This window comes from Pogoniulus pusillus, chromosome 21, assembly GCF_015220805.1.
Source record: "Pogoniulus pusillus isolate bPogPus1 chromosome 21, bPogPus1.pri, whole genome shotgun sequence".
In the NCBI taxonomy this organism is placed as follows: Eukaryota; Metazoa; Chordata; class Aves; order Piciformes; family Lybiidae; genus Pogoniulus; species Pogoniulus pusillus.
In genome coordinates this window covers 6196288-6210255 of record NC_087284.1, presented here as the reverse complement: position 1 = coordinate 6210255, position 13968 = coordinate 6196288, and the positions used below count along the sequence as shown (strand labels likewise).

The window sequence follows — 13968 nt, the reverse complement described above, 5'->3', positions numbered from 1 at the left end:
CTCCTTTGAAGTAGTTGTAGAAGGCAGTGAGGACAGACCTCCTCTTCTGAAGACTCAGCAACCCTAATTCCCTCAGCTATTCCTCCTAAGACTTGTGGTTCAAGGTTTTCCATCAGTTGCTCTTCTTTGGGCATGCTCCAAAAAACTTGAGCCTATCTCAGATGAAATACTCAAATGGAAGAGATAAGCACAGGGCCAGCAGATGTCATTTGTATGGGAAATAAAAATTACAAAGAGAAAAGCCTCAAATTCTAACAGTTAGGTTTACTTGTCACAGGATTTGTCTGCCAAACCACCATTACAGAGGCACATGGATGTTATGGGTGTAAGTTGCAGCACAAGAAGTTTCACCTCAACACAAAGGGGAACTTCTTTAAGGGTCCCAGAGCACTGGAACAGGCTCCTCAGAGAGGTTGTGGAGTCTCCTTCTCTGGAGACTTTCAAGGCCTGTGTGGATGTGTTCCTCTGTGATCTGTGCTGGATTGTGTGATCCTGCTCAGGCAGGGGGGTTGGACGCAATGATCTCCTTGGGTCCCTTCCGACTCCTAACATCCTGTGAGCCTGTGAAAAAGTAAGTAGCAATAGCAGTAAGAAAGCAGCAAAGGACAATTCTGAGCAAAGAGGAATGACATCAAAAGTCCAATGTCCATAACAAAGTCTTGGAAGAGGATAGGCTGGATTGGAAGTGACCTCTAAAGGTCATCCATTCCAAATCCCTCAGCAGTCATCAGGGATGTCCTCAACTAGATCAGGCTGTCCAGAGCCCTGTCCAACCTCACCTAGAATATCTCCAGAGATGGGACATCAATTGCCTCCCTGGGCAACCTGTTCCAGTGTTCCACCACCCTCATGGTAAAGGACTTGTTCCTAACATCCAATCTAAATCTGCTCTGCTCTAGTTTGAAGCCATTGCCCTCATCCTGTCACTGCATGCCTTTGCAGACAGTCTCTTCATTCTTTATTAGATCAGTAAGGTGTAGTTCACTTTGAATGTCCACAACATATTCTTTCTCTCTTTCTTGTTTGGAATTAAAGGTGTAATACAGGTAAGTCAAAATAATTGTGAGTCATTAGTTGGGTACCAGATCTTGTGTTTGCATAGCATTGCTGAAGCTCATAGAAGTCAGCTCATTAACCTTCTCAGAGGTTAATAGGATAATGGAATGGCTTAGGTTGGAAAGGACCTTAAAGATTGTCTAGTTCCAACCCTCCTTGCCATGAGTAGGGACACCTTCCATTAGACCAGGTTGCTCAAGGTCTCAAGAGCTTATATGTTTCATACAAAGGAGAAGTAAGCAGTTTCTGTATGTAGTATTTCATGTGTTAACATAGACCCTTCTTCCCTCTTCCCTATTCCCTTTTCCCAATTCCTCTCCCCTCCCATCCTCTCCCTCCCCTTGAATCTCCTCTCCTCTCATCTCATGTCATTGAATCTCCTCTCTTCTTCACTCCTCTCCTTGAATCTCTTCTCCTCTCTTCTCTTTCCTTTGTGTGACATAGCAGATAAGATAGGAAGTGACTGTATCTTAACAGCATCCTTGCTTTTCTTGCCATCACTTGACTATTCTAGATTGTGCTGCAGTATTTGTTTCTGTTATTTCCAAGGGTCTGGTTTAGCAGATTCTGGCTGCAAACCCAGGCCATTCATTCCAGAAAGTGCAGCTACTTAGAGCAGACTGAGCTGGAAAGTGAATCACTGAACAGGATTAGTTCTACTCTAGCCGAAGCCAGGACAGCCCCTCGGTGGAATTCAACCATGATAAATACTCTGAACACTTCTGCTTCCTCTGTTACACCTAAAAGCAATTTCCACTGCCCTTTTCATCTTCCCCTCTCAACCTGCCAGCACTTTTCAGGCAGTGGCACAATAGTACATCAACCCCAAAATTAATGAAATGAAGCATTTGTTTGCAATGTTTCAGCTGCTTCCCTGTTTTTAATGTTAAGTCCCTGTATAGTGTGGTCTGAAGGATGCCAGATTGCTCAACCATTTCACTGTCTGTCTTACCCTGCGGAAAGGATCACAGGCAGCTGCTGTTCTACTCTTTCTTTACTCCTCCTGCTCGTTCTAGAGAGGCAGCAGCAAGTGGGGCAGCTGCAAAGCCTTACTTCATCCATGAACAAGACTCGTTCTCCTTGCTTCTGTGGATGCCTTCTAATGTATGGCAAAAAGGCTAATAGCGAAAACTACTCCAACTGGTTGCCAGAAAGCCAATGGCTAAGCACAGGGCATTAGTGAGCAGGAGAAAGGAGGAGAGGGATGGAATCTCTGACTAAAAATTGAAGGCTTTAAGACCCTTTTTAGGACAATGTCTACAAGAGTTGGGGCTCTTCAGCCTGGAGAAGAGAAGGCTTGGAGAAGACCTTGGAGTAGCCTTCCAGTATCTGAAGGGGGGCTAACGGAAAGCTGGAGAGGGACTATTGACAAGGTCTTGCAATGACAGGATGAGGAGGAATGGGTTTAAACTTGTAGAGGGGAGGTTGAAACTGAATGTTAGGAAGAAGTTCTTTGCAGTGAGGGTGGTGAGGCACTGGCACAGGTTGCCCAGGAAGGTTGTGGCTGCTCCTTCCTTGGAGATGTTGAAGACCAGGCTGGATGCGGCCTTGAGCAACCTGTTCTAGTGGGAGGTGCCCCTCCTATGGCAGGGGGTTTGAAGTGGATAATCTTTGAGATTCCTTCCAACCCAAGCCATTCTATGATTCTATTTTTCCTCCTGGTGCAAGGGCTAATTCTCATGCAGGATTCTAGCTCTTGAACATCTTTGAAAGAGATGATTCTATACCACCCTGCCACTAGAGTGGTTTAATTCTCCACTACATTTTAGCTGAATTTATAGCCAGAACTACTTTCTTGTACATTTAGTCTACTTCTATAACCTCTTAAAAGCAGACAAAATAAAATTTCTCAGTACTTAATGAAAAAGAAAGTGTGGTAAGACAGTGAAATATGCTGCCCAGTGAGGCTGTAGATCATAGAATCAGCTAGGTTGGAAGAGACCTCCAAGCTCATCCAGTCCAACCGAGCACCCAGTCCTGGCCAATCAACCAGACCATGGCACTAAGTGCCTCATCCAGGCTTTGCTTCAACACCTCCATGGATGGTGACTCCACCACCTCCCTGGGCAGCCCATTCCAATGCCAATCACTCTCTCTGGGAACATAATTCCTCCTAACATCCAGCCTAGACCTTCCCTGGCACAACTTGAGATTTTGTCCCCTTGTTCTGTTGCTGCTTGCCTGGCAGAAGAGACCAACCCCACCTGGCTACAACCTCCCTTCAGGTAGTTGTAGGCAGCAATGAGATCTGGCCTGAGCCTCCTCTGCTGCAGGCTGCACACCCCCAGCTCCCTCAGCCTCTCCTCACAGGGCTGTGCTCCAGGCCCCTCACCAGCTTTGTCTCCCTTCTCTGGACACATTCCAGTATCTCAACATCTCTCTTGAACTGATGATGTCCCCATCTATGGAAGTATTCAAGGTCAGGCTGGATGAGGCCTTGAACAGTCTGGTCTAGGGGAAGGTGTCCCTGCCCATAGCAGAGAGTTTGGAAGTGGATGGACTAAGATCCTTTCCACGCCAAACCATTCCATGGTTCTATGACCCTATGAATGTTTAATGTTTGCCACAGTATTAAGAAGCCTTTTAACTTATGGCTAGGAATTAAAAATGTAAACTTCCTTATTTTTTTGGTGACACAGTCTCATTCCCATATAAAACTTACACAACATGCAGTAAATCAGCTTCAGGAGAAGCTGTTAATAGACTTTGCTTGCAAAGGGCAGCCCATTAACAGCAACTTTACTTTAGGCCTTTAAAATTCTTCTCCTAGCCTCTGCTCTCTCCGGCTCTGTGACCTCAGGGGATGTAATCCCTTAAAATGCAGCTCATCTTCAATTAGCAGAGAGAACATCTGTAGGTTCTTGACTGAAATCCCCAGGTATCCTGCAATGCAGTTCACTTCAGATTTTACAGTTAATTAAAGCCTCATATACATTCTCTGATTCTCCAGCTGACACTGGGAAGTTCGAAAGCTTAGACCACTTCAGCTATTACCCTGCTAAAAACAAGAGCTTGCTATAAGCATTAATGTCCAGGCTGCTTCCTTGCTGGCCAACACACTGTAATGGCAAGGTCATAAGCACTGATTTCCTCCTAACAGGAGCATTAGGAGGAACTGAGGTTGTCTGCTTAATGATAATCCCCCACAGGCATCAGTAATCAGAGTTTGCTGGGAAAATGTAGCTTGAAAATGTGCAGATGAACCCTGAGGACAGGTTGGAAAACATTTTCAGGTTATAACCTTAGAGAATAATAATAAGGAAAAAAAAACCAAAAAACAACAAACCAAGTAAAAATCCCTTTTTCTGAATAATATGTTTAGAGTTTTTGGTAAGCAGATGTGACTTGCTGAAATTCATAAATCTACAGGAAATAAAATGCTTTTCTTTCTGTCCAACCCTTTTCAACAGTCACTGAGTCACTGTCTACAACTACCTGAAGGGAGGCTGTAGCCAGGTGTTCCAGCCATAGAATGTAGGAGGCTTAACTTTAATTATTTAGAGATTATTTAGTATCACAGAATTAACCAGGTTAAAATGACCTCTAAGATCCCAGGGAACCAGCAATAGAACAAGGGGACATAGTCTCAAGTTGTGCCAGGGCAGGTCTAGGCTGGATGTTAGGAGGAAGTTGTTGGCAGAGAGAAGTGATTGGCATTGGAATGGGCTGCCCAGGGAGGTGGTGGAGTCGCCATCCCTGGAGGTGTTCAAGGCAAGCCTGGCTGAGGCACTTGGTGCCATGGTCTAGTTGACTGGACAGGGCTGGGTGCTAGGTTGGACTGGCTGAGCTTGGAGGTCTCTTCCAACCTGTCTGATTCTATTCTCTGAGTGTTCAGACGTTTTTCTGTAGTGTTATGGGCAAAGGATAGGTATATAATAGTTGTCTCATAGATGTTTTGCTCTCCTAGGATGGTGTTACAGTCCTACTTCTTTTACAGTATCACAGTATCACAGTATCATCAGGGTTGGAAGAGACCTCACAGATCATCAAGTCCAACCCTTTACCACAGAGCTCAAGGCTAGACCATGGCACCAAGTGCCATGTCCAACCTTGCCCTGAACTGCCCCAGGGACGGCGACTCCACCACCTCCCCGGGCAGCCCATTTTATTTGCTTTAACAGAGCCTGAGCCATCCCTCAGGTATTTACACAGGATCACAGGATGTTAGGGGTTGAAAGAGACCCAAGGAGATCACTGAGTTCAACCCCCTGCCAGATCAGGACAACACTATCTAACACAGATCACAGAGGAACACATTTGTGTGCATGGATCAGATCTCCTCTCAGTTTTCTCCTCTCCAGACTAAACAGCCCCAGGGCTCTCAGTCTCTCTTCATAGGGAAGATGTTCAAGTCCCTCAGTCATCCTCGTGGCTGGACTCTGGACTCTTTCCAGCAGGTCATGGGCATTTCCCATTTCTCTGTTGTGAGATCTACTGTCAACAAGCTTTCTGCAAAGACCACAAGGAGACAGAGTCATTTGCTGTCAGTGCTGGTTGCAGAACGAGGGTTCATGCAAGAGGAGTGTACATTGCAAAAGCCATTTGCATTCCCACACTTCCCACAGGGGCACATACAGCCACATGTGGCTTAATGCTCAGCTTCTTTGAAGTTGGGAAAGCTTATGACAGAGGAATGAAGAGGATGGTTCTTAGGCTTGAAATATTTCTGTTTCTTAAAGCTCCAACACTAATGTATAAATCAATCTATTGATACCCATGCAGGATGGCAATCTCTTTTACCTTTCCCACCTTTCACAGGATCACAGGGCCACAGGATATTAGGGGTTGGAAGGCACCCAAGGGGATCAACAAGTCCAACCCACCTGCCAGAGCAGGACCACACAGTCTAGCACAGATCACAGAGGAAGTCATCCAGACAGGCCTTAAAAGTCTTCAGGGAAGGAGACTTCACAACCTCTCTGGGGAGCCTGTTCCAGTGCTCTGTGACCCTTAAAGAAGTTCCCCCTTGTGTTGAGGCAGAACCTCTTTTGCTGCAGCTTACACCCATTGCTCCTTGTCCTATCCCAGGGAGCAGTGAGCAGAGCCTGTCCCCCCCTCCTGACCCCCATCCCTCAGGTGTTTATAAAATGTTTATATAAGATGTTTATCAAATCCCCTCTCAGTCTTCTCTTCTCCAGACTAAGCAGCCCCAGGTCCCTCAGCCTCTCCTCATCAGGCAGTGCTCCAGTCTCCTAATCATCCTTGTAGCCCTCCACTGGACCCTCTCCAGCAGATCCTTATCCCTCTTAAAGTGGGGAGACCAAAACTTGAGGGCAGTATTGAAGATGAGGTCTCAGCAGAGCAGAGTAGAGGGGAAGGAGAACCTCCTGTGCTAAAAGGCATGTAAAAAGATTTCTGTTTCTGAAACAGTTCCTGGGTTTTTTTTGTAGTTAGCATATTCTTTACCACTTTGGGAATATAGTTTTCCTCATTTGTTTCAGATAAACCTGCTTTCCAAAACACTGGCAACCTGAAACATACCTTGCAATAGGTCCTGTGCAGCCCTGCTGGCATGCTTCATGGATATGCATTATTTTCACACTGTTCCTGTGATTCCCAGTTCAAATGGTTCATGAAAATTATTTCCCTTTGGTTCCTGTCCCTTATTTAGTCTCCTTCAGAAGCATTTCTTTGATGTAGAAAGGGGATCTACAAAAGCTAAGAGGATTCCTGGCTAGGAATGTCAGATGTTATAAATCAGCATATACCTTTTTATCTCACTGGATGTGTGCACATTTCACTTGACCTATTTCTCTACCTGCAACTATATAGCCTCATTTAATAGTTCTGATTTTAGTTTCTTAATTACTTGTTGCAGTGGAATTGTATTTTTTTTTGTGAGATTGCTGCCTTCATCTTTGGATGCTTTTGAAGTTGAGAATGAAAAATTATTCTAGTGGTCAGGCATTGCAATGAGCTGCCCAGTGAGATGGTGGAGTCACCAACCCTGGATGTGTTTAAGAGTTGTTTGGGTGTGGTGCTTGGGGATATGATTCAGAGGTGAACCTTGTAGAGGAGGGTTCTGGGTTGGACTTGGTGATCCTGAGGGACTTTTCCAACCTGGATGTTTCTTTGATTCTGTGAAAACTAAGGTGGGAGATCTTAATTTTCTATAGAGCACAGCAGTTTTTAATTCCCAAGTAGAAGTGATCAGGCAAGGCTTGAAAGAGATACATTTCTGTGATTCTGTAATTTGAAACTATTGAAATAAGAACCATTTTGCACAGATACATACATACAAGTATATAGACACAATTCTTCCACACACACACATATATATATATATATATATATATATATATATATTTATACACCACCCCGCCTGGAGTGCTGTGTACAGTTCTGGAGCCCTCAACACAAGAAGGACATGGAACTGCTGAAGCCAATCCAGAGGAGGACACAAAGATGCTCAGAGGACTGCAGCAGCTCTGCTATGAGGACAGGCTGAGAGAATTTGGGCTCTGCAGCCTGGAGAAGAGAAGGCTTCCAGGAGACCTTGGAGTGGTCATCCAGTATCTGAAGGGGGACACAGGAGGCCTAGGGAGGGACTATTGACAAGGTCTTGTAATGGCAGAACAAGGAGTAATTGGTTTAAACTGGCAGGGGGGAGATTTAAACTAGATGTTAGTTCTCTACAGTGAGGCTGGTGAGACACTGGCACAGGTTGCCCAGGGAGGTTGTGGCTGCTCCCTCCCTGGAATTGTTCAAGGCCAGGTTGGATGAGGCCTTGAGCAACCTGTTCTAGTGGGAGGTGTCCCTGCCTATGGCAGGAGGTTGGAACTGGATGATCTTTGAGGTCTCTTCCAACCTAAACCAATCTGTGATTCTATGATTTTTTATATATATATATATATATGTACCTCTGTGTATATATATACACACACACATATATATGTGTGTATGTGTATGTCTGTATATATATGTGTGTGTATATGTATATGTGTGTGTGTGTGTGTATGTATCTGTATATATATGTATGTATGTGTACATATAACGAGAGGACACAGCCTCAAGCTATGCCAGGGGAAATTTAGGCTGGAGGTGAGGAGAAAGTTCTTCACTGAGAGAGTCATTGGACACTGGAATGGGCTGCCCGGGGAGGTGGTGGAGTCGCCGTCCCTGGAGCTGTTCAAGGCAAGATTGGACGTGGCACTTGGTGCCATGGTCTGGCCTTGAGCTCTGTGGTAAAGGGTTGGACTTGATGATCTGTGAGGTCTCTTCCAGCCTTGGTGATACTCTGATACTACTGTGATACTGTGATACTGTGATATGTGTATGTGTGTGTATATATATATATGTATATGTGTCTCTATATATGTATGTATGTGTGTGTACATATACATACGCATATATATGTGTATGTGCGTGTATATATATATGTATATGTGTCTCTATATATGTATGTATGTGTGTGTACATATACATACACATATATATGTGTATGTGCTTGTATATATATGTATATATGTGTCTCTATATATGTATGTATGTGTGTGTACATATATATACAGATATAATGTGTATGGATCTATATATATGTGTCTGTATATGTGTGTATATATATATGCATGTATATGTGTCTGTATATATGTATGTATGTGTGTGTACACATATATATGCACATATATGTGTGTACGTGTGTATATGTGTCTGTATATATATGTATATATATGTGTCTGTATATGTGTATGTTTGTGTGTGTACATATATATACACATATATATGTGTATGTGTGTGTATATATATGTGTCTGTATATATGTATGTATGTGTGTGTACATACATATACAGATATATATGTGTATGAATCTATATATATGTGTCTGTATATGTGTGTATATATATATGCATGTATATGTGTCAGTATATATGTATGTACGTGTGTGTACATACATATACAGATATATATGTGTATGTATCTATATATATGTGTCTGTATATGTGTGTATATATATATATGCATGTATATGTGTCAGTATATATGTATGTATGTGTGTGTACATATATATACACATATATATGTGTATGTGTATATATATGTGTCTGTGTATGTGTGTGTATATATATATGCATGTATATGTGTCAGTATATATGTATGTATGTGTGTGTACATATATATACACATATATATGTGTATGTGTATATATATGTGTCTGTGTATGTGTGTATATATATGTGTGTATGTGTGTGTACATACATATACACATATATATGTGTATGTATCTATATATATGTGTTTGTATATGTGTGTATATATATGTGTCAGTATATATGTATGTATGTGTGTGTACATATATATACACATATATATGTGTATGTGTATATATATGTGTCTGTATATGTGTATATATATGTGTGTTTGTGTGTGTACATATATATACACACATATATACATGTGTATGTGTGTATATATATATATACATGTATATGTGTGTGTGTATATATATGTGTGTATATATATACACACATATATACATGTGTATGTGTGTATATATATATACATGTATATGTGCATGTGTGTATATATATGTGTGTATATATATATACACATATATACATGTGTATGTGTGTGTATATATATACATGTATATGTGTATGTATATATATATGTGTGTGTATATATATATACACATATATACATGTGTATGTGTGTATAAATATGTATGTGTGTGTATACACACATATATATATATGTATGTGTATATATATATACATGTGTGTGTGTATATGTATGTGTATATATGTAAACGATGGTGTTCTGCAGTCTCCTTTTTACTGAAAGCCTGTAGCTCTCATGCTCCATCCCATAACTGCAGTGGCTTGCACAACCTGGCAGGAGATATCTGGGTGTCCATTGCTGGCGAGGGAAATCAAATCCCTACCTCTTTAATTTTGTGATTACTTCCAGTCAGCAGAGCGACCCCCTGTAATTTGAGTGAGTGAGGCAGGAGTGTAGGTGAACTGTGAATATTCACCCTTAACAAAATAACAAGTTTGTACCACAGGAGTCTCTGGAAGGTCAAAGGGGAAATTAGAAAGCCACAACCCTCAGATTTAGTGTTAGTATGACATAGTAGTGCTATTTTCCATGACTCCTCTGGCACCGACGAGGAATGCTGAGCAGGTTTATTACAGATTCTTGTTTCATAGCCGGTTGGGAAGGAAGACAAGGACTGGAGGCAGTGTACTTTCCATATGAAATGGATATTTTTCTGTTCACTTGGCTATAAAGTGATTACTGAGTGAAAAAGAAATTGCAGGAAGAAATGTGTTCCTTCTCTATCGATCCATGACAACATCTCACCTATACATATGAGAGCTGCAGCAAGTGCTGCAGCACTTTTGCTATCTGATTTCTCCAGATTCTGGGGGAAAAGAGGAGGTTTTTCTTGAAGAGTGCATTCAAAATTTTAGCTTTTGGGTCATTTCTTTAACAGAATGCAAATGGGCAGAAAGTTGTTTAACTTGGTGGCAACCTCAGGAGGTGGGATATGGGCTAAACTCTGCAAGTATGTTTTTCATGGACTCAGTCAGGGTTGGAAGGGACAACAAGGATCATCTAGTTCCAACCCATCTGCCATGGGCAGGGACACCCTACCCTAGATCAGGATTCGTGATGTACAATCATATAGAGTCACAGAATTGTCAGGGCTGCAAGGGACCCTGAGGATCATCTAGCTCCAATCCCCCCTGCCATGGCCAGGGAAACCTCACACTAGATCAGGTTCCACTGACTTCACAGGATCACAGGTTGAGAAGTGATCTGCTAGAGGGCAGCCCTGTGGAGAAGGACCTGGGAGTGTTGGTGGACACCAAGTTCTGCACAGGGCAGCAATGTGTCCTGGTGGCCAAGAAGGCCAATAAGATGCCAAGGTGCTTAAAGAAAAGGTGTCCAACAGATTGAGGGAGGTTCTCCTCCTGCTCTACCCCTGTGAGGCCCCACCTGGAATATTACATCCAGTTCTGGGGTCCATAGTTCAAGAGGGAGAGGGATCTACTCGAGAGAGTCCAACAGAGGGCTACAAGAATGGTAAAAGGACTGGATCACTGTCTTATGAGGAAAGACTGAGAGCCCTGGGGCTGGTTATTCTGGAGAGGAGGAGTCAGAGAAGAGACCTATTCAATGTCTACAAATATCTGAGGAGTGGGTGTCAGGAAGGAAGGGACAGGGACAGCCTCTGCTCACTTGTGCCCTGTGACAGAACAAGAGGCAATGGATGTCAACTGCAGCACAGGAAGTTCCACCTCAGCATGGGCAAATTCAATTAGAAAGCTGTATATAATAACCTATAGGCTATAAGGTTTATAAATAATCCCCAATACACAATAATATCAGAACTTAGAATTCCTTACCAAGAAAAAAACAACCTGCTGGTGACTTCTTTTTAATTTTACTTTTAGGCCTTGCTTTAATCTTCCCTTCACAGGTAGATTTTCATGTTTATTAAAAAGGATTACCAATGTATTTGTCATCACCTGATTAAGCATCTTAAATCTGTTCACTTTGGGGGGGGAGGGTTATACTGTGGCACCATTTTCCACACTTTCAAGACATCATAATCTGTTCAGGATGAAGTTTTCTGATTGTCCCCTTCTGTATTTTCTCTTATTCAGTCATTTCATTTAGAGAAAATGATTTTATTGAAGACTGAGAGGAGATCTCATCAGTGTATGGAAATATCTGAGGAGTGGCTGTAAAGTGGATGTGGCAAATCTCTTCTTACTGGTCAGCAGCAATAAGCCAAGGAGCAATGGATACAAACTGGAACAGAGAAGGTTTCACCTCAACACAAGGAGAAACTTATTTATGGTGAGTGTGACAGAGCACTGCAATAAGCTGCCCAGAGAGGTTGTGGAGTCTCCTTCTCTGGAGACTTTGAAACCCACATGGATGCATTCCTGTATGATCTACCCTGGGTGATCCTGCTTTGGCAAGGGAGTTGGACTGGATGATCTCTGGAGGTCCCTTCCAGCCTCTAAGGTTTTGTGATTCTGTGAGAGTGATTTGACAGCACTGAGTCATCAAACACAGATGAATTTCCATGTGGAATATGTCAATGAGAACATGCACCTCTGACAGAGAGCAATATGCAGTCAAGCTCCATGAGCAGTGCAAGTGAGGTAATAACTGAACTTAACAAACATGTCAGTATGTTTAGAACCTAAACATCAGCTACAGAAAATAAATAGAGACTCTCCTCATAAAACTTCAAATGTTTTCTTCTACCATATGTTCCAGTCATAGAATGGATAATAAATTCTGTGATACTAAATAATCTAATTATTTAGATTATTTAGTATCACAGAATTAACCAGGCAAGATCCCAGGCAACCAGCAACAGAACAAGGGGACACAGTCTCAAGCTGTGCCAGGGTGGTCTGGGCTGGATGTTAGGAGGAAGTTGTTGTCAGAGAGAGTGATTTGCATTGGAATGGGCTGCCCAGGGAGGTGGTGGAGTCACTGTCCCTGGAGGTGTTGAATCAAAGCCTGGATGAGGCACTTAGTGCCACGGTCTGGTTGACTGGCTAGGGCTCCTTGCTAAGTTGGACTGGATGAGCTTGGAGGTCTCTTCCATCCTGGTTGATTCTATGATTCTGTGATCATTGAGTCCAATCTGTCATCTAACCTTTCTTATAAACTAAACCATGGTACTCATGCAGCCTCCTCTTAAATACCTCCAGGGGTGGTGATTCCACCAACAACCTGGGCAGCCCATACCAATGCCAACCACTCTTTCTGTCAAGAACTTCTTCCTAACACCCAGCCCAAGCCTCTCCTGGCACAGCTTGAGGCTGTGTCCTCTCATTCTATTGCTGTTTGCCTGTGAGAAGAGACCAACCCCACCTGGCTACAACCTCCCTTCAGGTAGTTCTAGAAAGCAATAAGGTCTGCGCTGAGCCTCCTCCCTCTTCTCCAGGCTGAACACCCCCAGCTCCCTCAGCCTCTGCTTGTAGGGCTTTGCTCCAGCCCCCTCAGCAGCCTTGGTGCCTTTCTGTTATTACTGTTATTACAATGCCTTATGCCACACAAGGTAACAAATAAGTGTGGCCACTATTGAAACCTTTTATTGAAATATGACAAAATCCGGGGCAAGGCTTGAGTCTAAGATATACAAACAACTATTAAAAACCCAAGCGTGGACACATTGTGCAGTGGGCTGGAGCAGCTGCCTGCTTCTGTCTGGGGATGTCTTTTTGGATGGCATTTCAGATTAAAGGGATAGATCAAGAGTTTCCACTTCTTAGAGGAAAGATCACTGCAAAAGCCCAGAGAAACAAAGACCTGCCCATCACTGAGAATGAAATCTCAGCCACACACGGCGCCTGGAGATTGCAGGGGCAAGAACAAAGGGCTGGATTTCTCTGATCTGTGTCAGAAGGCTTAGCAAGTAATTGTTCTAAGAAAGTGGTCCTAGATAAGATGGTATTTGGAGGGAAAAAATGAGGCGAGGTGGAAAAGTAGATGATGTGAAAAAAGTGAGAGATGGTTGCTAAGGGAAATTCCTTGCGGTAGAATCAAATGAGCACCTAAAAGGTGATGACCTTAACAAAGTCATAAATTGATTATCAAATCAATTCTGTGTTATAAACTATACAAATTACTTTCTGTTAATTCTCCAGTACAGTACTTATATGGGACAGTTTCCCATATTTGGTGAGTTGGGGGAAGGAGAACATTGACCAGACATATTCATGGAAACAGATTGGAAAAGACCCTTGGGATCACAAAATCCAACCTAGAACCCTACTCTACAAGTTTCACCTTAAACCATATCCCTAAGCACCACAACCAAAAGACCTTTAAACACATCCAGAGTTGGTGAATCTCTACCACCTTCCTGAGCACCACATTCCAATGCCTGACCACCAGAATAATTTTTCATTCTCAGATCAAAAGTATCTAAAGATGAAG

General features: G+C 42.8%; 1 long non-coding RNA gene across 1 annotated transcript in view; it reads left to right on the top strand.

Moving 5' to 3' along the window:
* Window positions 1-11674: 11674 nt before the first annotated feature.
* LOC135184766 (uncharacterized) overlaps window positions 11675-13968 on the top strand; it is a 125562-nt gene continuing 123268 nt past the window's right edge. The window contains exon 1 of the long non-coding RNA XR_010306156.1: window positions 11675-11865. This is a non-coding gene — a long non-coding RNA (uncharacterized LOC135184766). The remainder of the gene's footprint in view (window positions 11866-13968) is intronic.